Genomic DNA, 15,610 nt, shown 5'->3' on the forward strand with positions numbered 1-15,610 from the left:
GGGCAGCTTTTATAGTTTGGTATGTGCTTCATAAGCAAATGCGTTATTCTTATGTAGGTATATCTATCGATGTCCGCAAGTTGATGTTGATTTTGTAGATCCTGGAATGATAGATATTTATTTATTCCATATAAGTCTCTACCTAGGTTCAGTCCTTTAGTTATCCACGATTGCACAGGTAGATCCTGTAGAAAAAATTGAAGGCTTAATAATGGAGTTCTGGGAGAGATACGTTTGCCAGTTTTTAAGTTAGACCTCTCTTTGTCCCAAGTTTTCATCACTAACTCAGTGGTGGGTAGGTGTGGATTTTGCTTAGGTCTATATTGCGGTGGAGTCCATAAAAGCTGGGGAATACTGACAGTGGATGAAGTCTAGCCACTGTCTGCAAGAAATTGGACTGTGCATTTTTATGGCTGTATCCAGCAATGATGCTCTATAATAGCTATTGACATTCGGTAGTCCCAAACCTCCTACAGAAACTGGTTGTGGCAATACCTTAGCAGCTGTACGAGGTTTGTTCCCTCCCCATTCATTTGTTTCTGCAATGTTTTAATATAATGCAACGGGAGATCAATCTGTATTGTCCTAAATAAATAAAACATTTTCGGCAGTATATTCATTTTGGCAGCATTTATCCTGCCTTCCCATGAAATATACAAAGGTTTCCATTTAAAATAATTTTCTTGAATAGTCTTCTGTAGGTGGATGTAATTATATTTGTATAGTAGTTCTGGGCCTTTAGTTAGGTTAACCCCTAGATATGTGACATAGGTGTCTCTTCATTCAAATGGGTGACTACTTTTAAGTTGATGTTTCTCCTGCTCAGGAATATTAATTGGTAATGCCTGTATTTTTTGGGGAATTTATTTTATCCAGGATGTCTGATAAAAGGACTGTAGTTCTTGGAAAACTTTAGGTAAGGTTACATGTAAGTTGGTTAATGTTAATATAATATCATCCGCAAATAATCCTATAGTGTTGTGGCCAGACTTTGTCGGGACCCCACGGATATCTTGATTCTGTCTTATTCTGATGGCTAAAGGCTCAACCATTAATGCAAAAAACAAGGGGGACAGCGGGCACCCCTGTCTAGTACCATTAGAGATACTGAAGGCGTCTGACAGAATTCCAGAGGTAAAGACTTTAGCTGAAAGCTTGGAATAAAGTGGGGTTATTGCCTTCAGGAAGGTTTGCCCCAGTCCAAATTTATTGAGGGTGTGCATCATGTATCCCCAGTGGATCCTATCAATTTTAGTATTAAAGCTGGGATTTTTCCCCATTTGATTATGTGTAAGAGGTTATGGAGCCTCCTAGTGTTTTCAGGAGCTTGACGTCCAGGCAAAAATCCCACCTGATCATATTATATCAAATATGGTAAAACTTTGTTCAGAGGAAGTACTAGTATTTTGGAGTAAAGCTGAGATATGTATTCAGTAGAGCTATAGGTCTGTAGTTGTGCCATTGGTCTGGTGCTGTTCCAGGTTTGGGAATGGTTGAGATATGTGCCTGGAGGAATTCAGGATTAATTTCACCCGTGTCCATAATGGATTTAAATAGATTCAGCAAATGGGGAGTTAGGATATCTGCATATGCTTTATAGTAGGCGTTGGTGTAGCCATCCAGCCCTGGTGCTTTGCCTAGCTTTAACAATTTTAAAGCTTGGATGACTTCCTCCTTGGTGAGAGAGGCGTTTAGTTGTTCACATTGTGCCTCAGAGGGACTTATATGTCTAAACATGTTAGTATTGCTTCTTGTGTAGGTTGGGGCTCGTCTCGTTTATTAGATAAACTGTACAATGAAGAGTAGGCAAAAATGATTAGCTATCTTTCGAGGTAAAATGGTTAGCTATCTTTCATGGTTCTGTGATTTGTGCTGTTAATCTTTTATATATTGTATTCTGGTGTGGGCTTGTCTATTTCTCAAGTAATTTGTCAGCTTTATTACTTTTTGTGTAGTATAGTTTGAGGAGCTTTAGCCTATGTTCTGTTTTAATAAGAAGTAATTCTTGCAGTTCTAGCTTGTGTGTTTGAATTTTGTTAGCTTGGGGTGGGTTGGGTATAATAGTCTTACTCTAGATCTCTGATTGTCTGCTGTATTTAATATTTTTTAGATTCTTTTAAGAAGGTTAGCTGCTTGAGATAATTTCTCCTCTCATTGTGGCTTTGTGTGCTAGCCATACCGTTTGGCAATCAACTTCTGGAGTGACGTTGGTTTGAAAGTATGAGTTCAGGGATAATTTCAGGTACTCTAGGATATCTAGGTGAGATAGTAGGGAATCATTGAATCTCCAAGGGGTTAAGGTTTTCCTATTAGGGAAGAAACCTATATCAATTCCAATTGGTTCATGGTCAGACCATGACTGGATTCCTATCCAAGCTTTTGTGGCTTGTGCTGTGGTCTGGGGGTCTAGAAGAAAGAGGTCAATTCTTGTGTGGGTTAAAAATCTGGGAGAATGATATGTGTACTCTTTTTCCAATGGGTGCAGAGCTCTCCATACATCAATAAGGGCATAGCTGTGGAGTAATTCCTTGAACGTTTTAGCCTGTGTTAGTTGTTGCTTATTTATGGCTTGTGAGGTAGCTCTGTGAATATCCATAGGGGGGTCTGGCACAAGGTTAAAGTCCCCAGCTACAACACATTTGCCTTTTCTATATTGCATAAGATGTGTTAGTGTTTTACTTAGGAATTGCAACTGGTTTTCATTTGGGGCGTAGACATTAATCAATGTATACATCTGATTATCTAGCGTGCAGACTTACAATAGGTACCTGCCTAAGGGATCAGCCACCATGTGATGCATCTGGAATGTGGTAGTAGCACTAATTAATATAGAAACGCCTTTAGTTTTAGTGTTTGATAGGGCGTGGAAGTTATGTGGGAACCTTTTATTATGAAATGTTTTTTTAAATGAGTTTCTTGGAACTTCAGTACATCCGCTTTAATTTTGTGTGCTTCATTAAGGGCCAGATTTCTTTTTTGCGGAGTATTCAGCCCCCTGGCATTTAGTGAATAAAATTTAACCATCTTGTGCATCGCATGTTTGCTTGATCCAGAGCTTATCTTTCCACATTAATTTGTAGAACTGTAACAAAATGCATCGATAAGAAATATACTGTGACTTATTAGTGTTATCATCATCATTTATTTATATAGCGCTGTCAAGATACGCAGTGCTTTATTACAGGTATAGGATCCGTTATCCGGAAACCCGTTATCCAGAAAGTTCCGAATAACGGAAAGGCCGTCTCCCATAGACTCCATTATAATCAAATAATACAAATTTTTGAAAACGATTACCTTTTTCTCTGTAATACTAAAACAGTACTTTGTACTTGATCCCAACTAAGATATAATTAATCCTTATTGGAAGCAAAACCAGCCTATTGGGTTTATTTCATGTTTACATGATTTTCTAGTAGATTTAAGGTATGACGTTCTAAATTATGGAAACACCCGTTATCCGGAAAGCCCCAGGTGCCGAGCATTCTGGATAATAGGTCCCATACCTGTACCACAAATGAGATGGTGAGAATGCAGCTTGGAATTAGGTAAAAAACATTTAGTATGAAACCAAAACCAAATAAAAAACCAAGATAGAACCAGCTCTGGTTCAACAATAACATTTAGTCTCTTCATGGCGTAGGTACTTAAGTAGAACTGCGCCAGATTGTATCCCAGCTGTTCCAGAAACTGGGAAATGTGGAGGGGAAAGTGGGTTGTATCTGTTGGTATAACAAGCAACAGCGCTTGGAACACAAAAAGAAAAAATGAAGTATGGGAGAGGGCTGGACTCTCCGTTCTCCCTGAGCCATAGTTGCAGTGCTTAGGACCGAGAATAGGTTTGCAAGATATTCCATCAGGGCTTGCGCCGGCGTTTTATATTATGCTTCTCGCCACTCCTTGGACAGCTTTTGTATTTGCATCTGCCGTGGGGAGCGTGGAGGGGAGGCTTGGGTGTTTAGCAGGTTCCATCTGCAAAGTGATTTTTTGGCCTCTTCGGGTGTTATAAGAGAGGTCGTGGTACCTTGATTATTGACTATAAGCTTAACCGGGAACCCCCCGGTACGGAATGTTGTTGTCCCGGAGAATCTTAGTGGCCTCCCCAAAAGCTCTTCTTTTTGCTAAGGTAGCCTGGGATAAGTCTGAATAAATTTGTAGGTCAGCATATTTTGAAGGCCAGCTATCTTTGTGTCGGGCTGAACGCAGAAGTTTCTCTTTAATATGGAAAAGTGCAATTTGGTGAGCACATCTATGGGGCTGAGTCTGGGGCATTGCGTAGCTTGGGGATCCTATGTATTCTATCTATTGTCAGGGTATCAGGCATAATTACCTTGAGCAATGCTGCTAGGTATTCCTCCAAGTCCTGCGCCTGTACTGACTCTGGAATGCCACGCAGTTTGAGGTTGTTCCTGCGGCAGGCAATCCTCCAAGTCTGCCATCTTACTCACCAGTCGTTCCATCTCTTTTCGACTTTTGCATGGTTGTCAGCTAAGTCGTTATGTGCATCCGCGTATTCACCCATTTTGGCTTCGATATGCGACGTGCGCTCCTCTAGGTCTTGTAGCTCTCTGCGTATGTCTACCGACAGTTGCTTAATTTCCGCCTGCAGGGTTCGCTTAATGTCGACAAGCATGGTTTTTAACTCCTCTGTTGAGACACGTGTGTGGTCTGCGTCTCGCATGGGATCAGAGTCTGGCCGGGCCTGCGGTGGATCCAAGATGGCGCCCGGTTTAGGTTGCTGCTCTGTTGCCGCGTGGGAAGCAAAGAACGCAGTAACTGAATTGTTAGGTTTTTTTTTGTTGAGCTTTAGGTGCCATACCTCTGTGGCCAACTTCTCCCAAGGTTGTAGCTTTTCAATCTCAGTCCACTGTGTAGAAAATCGAATATCGGCTCAGTTTGATGCAGAGCTCGTGGCACACTCATTGCTGGCTATGTGTTGTCCTTACACCGCCGCGGTGGCACAGTGAGCAGCAATAGCCAAACTGGGAATCTCTTCCCATTCATCCTCCTTCGCGACGGGAAAGAGCATCTGCACCCACATTCTTAGGTCCCTGCTTGTATTTCAATGAGAACTGATAATTTGTTAAAGCAGCCAGCCATCGGTGCCCCGCAGCATCCAATTTTGCAGTGGTTAAAATGTATGTCAGCGGGTTATTATCAGTTCTTACCTCAAACTGTGCTCCATATAGATAATCATGCAGTTTCTCAGTAATGGCCCACTTTAGAGCCAAAAACTCCAATTTATGCACAGGATTATTCTTCTCGGTGCTGCTGATACTCCGACTGACATAGGCCACGGGTTTCAAACCTTCAGGATATTCCTGGTGGAGTATTCCCCCTAAACCTTATATAACAACGACCGCCTATTTGGCACTTTAGAGCAGGCCTCGGCCACTATGCGGCTCCCCCTACATAGTGGTACATCCTCCATCACCAGCTAAAGGCCCTTCTGAGTAACCCTTGGGCCTACACCGTCCACCGCAAATATGCCAACAGTGTCTACATCTTTCTCGGTAGCCCACGCGGACACTTCTTTAGGCTGAATCTGGTCCATGTTACTACAAATACTTCCAAACGTGGATAATAGTCTCTGGGAAGGGAGTGTGACTGTGGGATAGCAGGTATAGTAGGGAGAGATGGTGCCTATAGTAACAGTGGATAATAGTCTCTGGGAAGGGAGTGTGACTGTGGGATAGCAGGTATAGTAGGGAGAGATGGTGCCTATAGTAACAGTGGGATTATAGTCTCTGGGAAGGGAGTGTGACTTTGGGATAGCAGGTATAGTAGGAGAGATGGTACCTATAGTAACAGTGGATAATAGTCTCTGGGAAGGGAGTGTGACTGTGGGATAGCAGGTATAGTAGGGAGAGATGGTGCCTATAGTAACAGTGGATAATAGTCTCTGGGAAGGGAGTGTGACTGTGGGATAGCAGGTTATAGTAGGGAGAGATGGGTGCCTATAGTAACAGTGGATAATAGTCTCTGGGAAGGGAGTGTGACTGTGGATAGCAGGTATAGTAGGGAGAGATGGTTGCTATAGTAACAGTGGATAATAGTCTCTGGGAAGGGAGTGTGACTGTGGGATAGCAGGTATAGTAGGGAGAGATGGTGCCTATAGTAACAGTGGATAATAGTCTCTGGGAAGGAGTGTGACTGTGGGATAGCAGGTATAGTAGGGAGAGATGGTGTCTTAGTAACAGTGGATAATAGTCTCTGGGAAGGGAGTGTGACTGTGGGATAGCAGGTATAGTAGGGAGAGATGGTGTCTATAGTAACAGTGGGATAATAGTCTCTGGGAAAGGGAGTGTGACTGTGGGATAGGCAGGTTTATAGTAGGGAGAGATGGTGCCTATAGTAACAGTGGATAATAGTCTCTGGGAAGGGAGTGTGACTGTGGGATAGCAGGTATAGTAGGGAGAGATGGTGCCTATAGTAACAGTGGATAATAGTCTCTGGGAAGGGAGTGTGACTGTGGGATAGCAGGTATAGTAGGGAGAGATGGTGCCTATAGTAACAGTGGATAATAGTCTCTGGGAAGGGAGTGTGACTGTGGGATAGCAGGTATAGTAGGGAGAGATGGTGCTATAGTAACAGTGGATAATAGTCTCTGGGAAGGGAGTGTGACTGTGGGATAGCAGGTATAGTAGGGAGAGATGGTGTCCTATAGTAACAGTGGATAATAGTCTCTGGGAAGGGAGTGTGACTGTGGGATAGCAGGTATAGTAGGGAGAGATGGTGCCTATAGTAACAGTGGATAATAGTCTCTGGGAAGGGAGTGTGACTGTGGGATAGCAGGTATAGTAGGGAGAGATGGTGCCTATAGTAACAGTGGATAATAGTCTCTGGGAAGGGAGTGTGACTGTGGGATAGCAGGTATAGTAGGCGAGAGATGGTGCCTATAGTAACAGTGGATTATAGTCTCTGGGAAGGGAGTGTGACTTTGGGTAGAGGTATAGTAGGAAGAATCGGTACCTATAGTAACAGTGGATAATAGTCTCTGAAGGAGTTGACTGTGGGTAGCAGGTATTAATAGTAGGGAAGAGATGCTTATCATAACATGGATAGTAGATCTCTGGAAGCGATGTACTGTGGGAATAGCAGAGGTATAGTTAGGAGACGATGGGGGGTTGGTCTATCAGTAACAGGTGATAATAGTTCTTCTGGGAAGGTGAGTGTGACTGTGGGATAGCAGGCTATAGTAGGGAGAAGTTGGTGCCTATAGTAACAGTGATGAATAGTCTCTGGAAGGGAAGTGGGACTGTGGGATAGCAGGATATATAGTGAGGGAGATATGGTGTCTATAGTAAACAGTGGGATAATAGTCTCTGGGAAAGGGAGTGTGATGTGCGGTTAGCAGGTATCAGTAGGAGAGGATGGTGTCTATAGTAACAGTGGGATAATAGTCTCTGGGAAGGGAGTGTGACTGTGGGATAGCAGGTATAGTAGGGAGAGATGGGGCCTATAGTAACAGTGGATAATAGTCTCTGGGAAGGGAGTGTGACTGTGGGATAGCAGGTATAGTAGGGAGAGATGGTGCCTATAGTAACAGTGGATAATAGTCTCTGGGAAGGGAGTGTGACTGTGGGATAGCAGGTATAGTAGGGAGAGATGGTGCCTATAGTAACAGTGGGGATAATAGTCTCTGGGAAGGGAGTGTGACTGTGGGATAGCAGGTATAGTAGGGAGAGATGGTGCCTATAGTAACAGTGGATAATAGTCTCTGGGAAGGGAGTGTGACTGTGGGATAGCAGGTATAGTAGGGAGAGATGGTGTCTATAGTAACAGTGGATAATAGTCTCTGGGAAGGGAGTGTGACTGTGGGATAGCAGGTATAGTAGGGAGAGATGGTGTCTATAGTAACAGTGGATAATAGTCTCTGGGAAGGGAGTGTGACTGTGGGATAGCAGGTATAGTAGGGAGAGATGGTGCCTATAGTAACAGTTGATAATAGTCTCTGGGAAGGGAGTGTGACTGTGGGATAGCAGGTATAGTAGGGAGAGATGGTGTCTATAGTAACAGTGGATAATAGTCTCTGGGAAGGGAGTGTGACTGTGGGATAGCAGGTATAGTAGGGAGAGATGGTGCCTATAGTAACAGTTGATAATAGTCTCTGGGAAGGGAGTGTGACTGTGGGATAGCAGGTATAGTAGGGAGAGATGGTGTCTATAGTAACAGTTGATAATAGTCTCTGGGAAGGGAGTGTGACTGTGGGATAGGAGGTATAGTAGGGAGAGATGTGTCTATAGTAACAGTGGATAATAGTCTCTGGGAAGGGAGTGTGACTGTGGGATAGCAGGTATAGTAGGGAGAGATGGTGCCTATAGTAACAGTGGGATAATAGTCTCTGGGAAGGGAGCGTGACTGTGGGATAGCAGGTATAGTAGGGAGAGATGTGTCTATAGTAACAGTGGATAATAGTCTCTGGGAAGGGAGTGTGACTGTGGGATAGCAGGTATAGTAGGGAGAGATGGTGTCTATAGTAACAGTGGATAATAGTCTCTGGGAAGGGAGTGTGACTGTGAGATAGCAGGTATAGTAGGGAGAGATGGTGCCTATAGTAACAGTTGATAATAGTCTCTGGGAAGGGAGTGTGACTGTGGGATAGCAGGTATAGTAGGGAGAGATGGTGTCTATAGTAACAGTTGATAATAGTCTCTGGGAAGGGAGTGTGACTGTGGGATAGGAGGTATAGTAGGGAGAGATGTGTCTATAGTAACAGTGGGATAATAGTCTCTGGGAAGGGAGTGTGACTGTGGGATAGCAGGTATAGTAGGGAGAGATGGTACCTATAGTAACAGTGGATAATAGTCTCGGGAAGGGAGTGTGACTGTGAGATAGCAGGTATAGTAGGGAGAGATGGTGTCTATAGTAACAGTGGATAATAGTCTCTGGGAAGGGAGTGTGACTGTGGGATAGCAGGTATAGTAGGGAGAGATGGTGCCTATAGTAACAGTGGATAATAGTATCTGGGAAGGGAGTGTGACTGTGGGATAGCAGGTACGTGTTGTTTCATTACATATTTAGCAAACAAAGGATTACTAAGTCCCTCAGTAGTCACGCCTATCTTGCTAGTTACATTTATTTCTAAGAAACACTGGGAGAATTCTGTTGCTGTATGTGATTTTTCGGGACATATGTATTAAAGAGTGAAACTGAAGGTCATTTCTGATTGGCTTCTCAACAACATGGGACATACAATTTTCATGTAACCAGATTATAAACTTGTTCCCATTAACTGTCCTGTTGCCCCAGTCAGTATCTGTAATTCCCAACATCAAGACTTGCCCCAAACTTGCAGTCTTTACAATTTGCACAACTTGAGGGGGGGGGGGGTGTCAATAGCAAAACTTACAATTTATTTGACTGATACTTAACAATCTGTGAAAAGTTCTGCCCCAGGGCTTCAGCCCCTTCATTTCCGCTATGACTTCTCCCTTTATATTGGGTTTGAAACTTTTCATTGCCCCATCCCTATAAACAAGGTATAACCTCATATATTTACTGTGACTCCTTCAGCTGTGTTTCGGCAACGCCAAATATACCCAAATCCTCAACTAACAAGTCTTCAGGGCCGGATTTACATAGAGAGCGCCCCTAGGCCAACTGCCGTTCATCACCCCTGTGCCATTCCCTTTCAATGGGGAAATTTAAAAAAAAAAAAAATATCCCCAGTGTTTTTGAACCAATGTGGGTGTGGTGGGGCAGCATGCCGCCCCATTAAAATCCTGCCACCCTAGGCCCGGGCCTAGGGGGCCTTTCCACAAATCCGGGCCTGCCTGTCTTCCCCAGAATTACTCACTGTACCCCTGCTTACTCCTAATCTAAAGTCTCCTCCAACCCTCTAGCCACCCTCTCCCCCAAAACAGCTGCACCATCATCATTGAGGCGCCCCCCATCCCTGGCAAAGAGCTTGTTGTTGATGGAAAAAATAGCCGAGTCCTTAAGGAACCAAAACCTTCTGACACCTCTGAAGCTCCAGCTACGTGGCACAGGTTGTATCTCTAAGTAACCCGGAACTCCCTCTCTAAGTCCCTTGCTAAAGATAAGACAAACACAGAAGGGAAAAGGGACACAAAGTAAAGGGAAGTCCGAATTTCAGAATAGAGAAGATAAATCATATTTGTACATGTATATTGTACTATAATATATGTGTCATGAGCCTCGGGTGCTTTAGCTTCCCAGCAACACCCCTGACACCCATACAGATTAAGAAAAATATCACCATCTTCATACTGATTTAAGATACATAACTGTAACCTGTGTAAGGAAAAGGGGAGACTGGCACATGGAAGACAGTGAAAGTGGGGGAGACTGGCACATGGAAAATGGGAAAAGTGGGGGAGACTGGCATATGGAAGACAGTTAAAGTGGGGAGACTGGCACATGGAAAATGGGAGAAGTGGGGAGACTGGCACATAAAAGACAGTGAAAGTGGGGGAGACTGGCACATGGAAAACAGTGAAAGTGGGGGACACTGGCGCATGGAAGACAGTGAAATTGGGGAGACTGGCACATGGAAAATGGGAGAAGTGGGGGAGACTGGCACATGGAAAACAGTGAAAGTGTGGGAGACTGGCACATTAAGCAGGTGCCAACAGAAGAGCCATATTCGCTGGAGACATTTTTGCAGTGAAAGAGAAAACCTGATGTGAAACATTAGTCTTAATATTTTCCTTCTGGAGCACTGCTTGAGCAATAACAAACTCCTTAAGCTCTTCGGCAAAGAACAGTTACACTAACACTAACATTTACACTAACACTAACATTTACACTAACACTAACACTAACATTTACACAGTTCATCAAGGAAATAAACACTAGTGTCACCTGTACCTTTCTTCTATTCCCACCCAAATGATTCCCAGCCCTATTCTGTCACTTTAATTCACACCATGTGACAGATCACTATCATCTCTGCTAGTCTTCTCAGTCATTTCATCAGCCCATTTATGATTTCTTATCCAAGCACTAGAGTATAACCAAGGGGCCATTATGATGCCATCGACCTCCCTTTTGTTATGTCCAGGATTGTCTCATCTCTCCCATGCTACAAACAAATCAAATGATAGCAAGTCCCTGGGACAGTGGCATACCTACCACGGCTGCACCCGGGCATCATGGGGCCCACTGGAGCCTCCATAAATAATATCATGGGTGGTAGGGCAGAGGGAATTTTTTTGGTGTGTCTGCTGGGAAAAGACTAGCACATGAATCAGGTAGAGAAGGTCCCAATGGGGGACGCTGGTGCACAACCAGCACCCAAGTCCTTGCGTTGTTAGTCACGCCACTGCTCAGGGATAGGCCACTTCTGTATGACTTTACTCTCAATGTTTTATCCTGACTACTCTTGTCTGGACCACCCAAGGATCCAATTACATAGCCTAGCACTTAGTGCTCCACAATTAAGCACGTTTCCCAGGTGGCTTGGAAGCATTTCTCCTCTTAATTTATGTCATCCTAAACTGGGCCTTTGTAGCCTTTACACCAAATCCAGGCTTACTAGGATCCAACCAAATGCAGACAAAATTTTCAGGAAAAAAAGTTAATACCTTAGTAATCTCTAGCATAGTAATGTTCAGTAAATCCCATGATCTGAGGTTCCAACAAACAAGCAAACACTGGGGTGATTAATGGACTAAGGAATTACTAGACTACACTAGTCTCCCCCTTAAAGGAGAAATAAAACCTAACTAAAGAAGTAGCTAGAAATGTTGTACATGATGTTTTGTGCTTCTGTACCAGCCCAAGGCAACCACAGCCCTTTAGCAGTAAAGACCTGTGTCTCCAAAGATGCCCCAGTAGCTCCCCATCTTCTTTTCTGCTGATTCACTGCACATGCTCTGTGCTGCTGTCACTTACTGAGCTTAGGGACCCACTCACAATATACAGTACACATAGAATAGAAATGTCACAATATAAGGCTGATTAGTAGTCACAGAAACTCCTAACAAAATCCAAGATGGGAAACTCCTGGGCTGGATCATTTCTGCTATAGAGATACAGAAACTTTATTCTGGTTCAATAAGTTCATATAGATGTGACTGTAGAGATGGATGAGTCAAGGGTGATTCTGTGTCTCCTGGTTTCATATCCAATTCCTTTGTCCTCAGTGACTCTGTGGTCCCCAATGGTTGTTCTACCTTTCTTCAGCCAAACGAAATGCAGATGCACACCTGTTCCCTATTTTCACGTTCACGGTGCATGGAACATAGGAGGACGGCACCTCCAAAAAATGGTAAATAAGTAGAATGAATCCAGCACACGAAATCTGCTCAAGGGTTATTACCCATGTTTAATGCCAAGCCAAACAGGTTACAACGTTTTGGGGGCGTACCCCTTCGTTGTAACCTGTTTGGCTTGGCATTAAACACGGGTAATAACCCTTGAGCAGATTTCGTGTGCTGGATTCGTTCTACTGTTCTACCTTTCTGTCATGTTGGTTTGCACATCAACTTGTTTCTGTTCCAACTAAGTCTGTTGGTCTTGGTGGGGCTGTTTGAACTTGGAAGGACAGATAGTTGACAGATTGTTCCAGTTGCATACCTATCAGCTTGTTAGGCCAGGAGGCACTTCCACATCCTTCTGAACTCAACAATTTCCATCAACAATTTCCATCAACAATTTCCACCAGGCACAGCCGTTCCAGTAGCTTAAACCGTTCTTGCTGTCAGCCTGGAACTCGATGATTTAGAAAGTAAATGCCAATGATCCAAGCAAAAAACCCAACATACTATTCAATATATCAACATCTCAATATCTGGAACATATTCATTAACTGTACACTGTAAGTCAGTGTTTTAATAACAGTTTTAGTCCCCTCTTGAGAATACTACAAGGTAGGCAATAGGCAATCCAAACCCAATAAGATTAACCTAAGGAGGTAAAGACCTACCACTTCCTTAGATCTGATCAAGCATGTTTGGATCCTTTTATATCTCCCCTATAATGACTTACCCCTGCAGTAGAAAGACCACTTTAAAAAGGGATTGTAGTCTCAACCTGGTGGGTACAGGCCTGTAAGTCTCATACTTATAGTTGGAAAGTGATCTGTAGGTTTGCTGAGAGCTCACATATGCCTTTATGAGACATAAACCGCATGATAATACAAACAACAGATCATAGGAATCATTTATGAAGACCCCACACAGAGTTGTAAGGACACTAAGGGGTGCAAGTGGGTGCACATAAGTTATTGGGCCTGGCACCCCATTGCAGGGTTAAATGATGGGAGCTGGGCACCCACCTGCATCCCCTCCGCCCACCCCTTATGAACAGAGCCAAGTTCAGGCAGCACTGTATTCATGGAAGAGAGCACAGGTCTCTGAAATGGAGAAAACGAAGCAGAGACTTGTGGTAAAAACATGATGGATTGTTTAAGCACTTTGCACCCTGTCTTTCATGCTAGAAATGACTCCTAATGTCAAGCCAATTGGACAGTGTCATTGCATTTAATGCGATTTACTTATATTTGGCCAACAGTGTCGCAACACAGGCAAGACCCCATCTAGAATACAGAGTGGAAGTTTGGTCTCCAGTATTTTTGTGTAAAACAAATAACAGAAAAATGTTGTTCCTCCTTGGCCTGCTCCATTAACATGTGAGAATATCAGACAACTTTGGTTTTTGGAGGTGGATGGAAAAAAATACATTATTACGGCCACTGAATAAGGATTTGTTTGACTGGTACTAGAACTCAGGTCTGATGAACCTGTATTTACACAGTCTGGTCATCGTTCTTCCGTCGGCGTTACCAGACTAGACATATAAATATAATATTGCAGAACTGGATACGACTTCAACCATTACTCTGTTATTCAACAGGAAAGTATCAACTTGACAAAAAGATGGAAGTTTCCAAGACTTACTTACCAGTTTAGCAGCAGAAGAGATAAAGATTTATCTCTCCGACAGGTGTAAAATATACAAAAATCCTTTGGATACAGATAATTACTACATAGCAGCACAGAAACCAGTGCAATTAGCATCAGAATTGAATAATCAGCAAACCTGTAGCATCAGCTTATATTACAGCCAGGGAAGCTCATTTTCTGCTGGATAATTAGTGACGAGCCCTAAGCTTAGCTTCTCAACAGCCAATCAGAGCCCACTGAGCATGTGAGTGTCACAGACACTCCTAACAAAATCCAAGATGGGAAACTCCTGGGCTGGATCATTTCTGCTATAGAGATACTGAAACTTTATTCTGGTTCAATAAGTTCATATACAGTAGATGTGACTGTAGAGATGGATGAGTCAAGGGTCAACTTGTTTATTTTCCAACTAAGTCTGTTGGTCTTGGTGGCACTGTTTGTACTTGGAAGGACAGACAGTTGACAGATTGTTCCAGTTGCATACCTATCAGCTTGTTAGGCCAGGAGGCACTTCCACATCCTTTTGAACTCAACAATTTCCATCAACAATTTCCACCAGGCACAGCCGTTCCAGTGGCTTAAACCGTTCTTGCTGTCAGCCTGGAACTCGATGATTTAGAAAGTAAATGCCAATGATCCAAGCAGAAAATCCAACGTACTATTCAATATATCAACATCTCAATATCTGGAACATATTCATTAAATGTGCACTGTAAGTCAGTGTTGTAATAACAGTTTTAGTCCCCTCTTGAAAATACTACAAGGTAGGCAATCCAAACCCTATAAGATTAACCTAAGGAGGTAAACACCTACTACTTCCTTAGATCTGATCAAGCATGTTTGGATCCTTTTATACATCCCCTGAAATGACTAACCCCTGCAGTAGAAAGACCACTTTAAAAAAGGATTGCAGTCTCAACCTGGTGGGTACAGGCCTGTAAGTCTCATACTTGTAGTAGGAAAGTGATCTGTAGGTTTGCTGAGAGCTCACATATGCCTTTATTAGACATAAACCACATGATAATACAAACAACAGATCATAGGAATCATTTATGAAGACCCCACACAGAGTTGTAAGGACACTAAGGGGTGCAAGTGGGTGCACATAAGTTCACATGCAAAAAGCACCTATTTCTTGGGCCTGGCACCCCATTGCATTGTTAAATGATGGGAGCTGGCCACCCACATGCATCCCCTCCGCCCACACCTTATGAACAGAGCCAAGTTCACTCAGCACTGTATTCATGGAAGAGAGCACATGTCTCTGAAATGGAGAAAATGGAGCAGAGACTTGTGGTAAAAACATGATGGATTGTTTTACTTTTTGTAAAATATACAAAAATCCTTTGGATGCAGATAATTACTACATGGCAGCACAGAAACCAGTGCAATTAGCATCAGAATTTAATAATCAGGCAGGTTGAGGGCAACTTTTTACTTTTTTGGTGGTTCGTGCCACTATTAATCTTGTCTTTATGTCATACACGAGCCAATATACCTCCCAATTCACCCTTGCATTGGATTGTTGCATTTTGCGTGGCCATTCAAGGAACTTAGTCCCCACACCAAATGCGTTTTCTCCTTCTTGACTTTTTCAAAAGTTTGCCGTTGCAAAAAAATGTCACCATGCCCCCGTGCCTGAGTTTTGGGTTTCAAAAATTTGAGTGACCTAAAAGATCACACTATAAAAAATAGAACCATACCATGGAATTTTCCTGAGAACATCAGGACATCACGAG

The sequence above is a fragment of the Xenopus laevis genome, chromosome 3L (genome assembly GCF_017654675.1).
Source record: "Xenopus laevis strain J_2021 chromosome 3L, Xenopus_laevis_v10.1, whole genome shotgun sequence".
Classification (NCBI taxonomy): Eukaryota; Metazoa; Chordata; class Amphibia; order Anura; family Pipidae; genus Xenopus; species Xenopus laevis.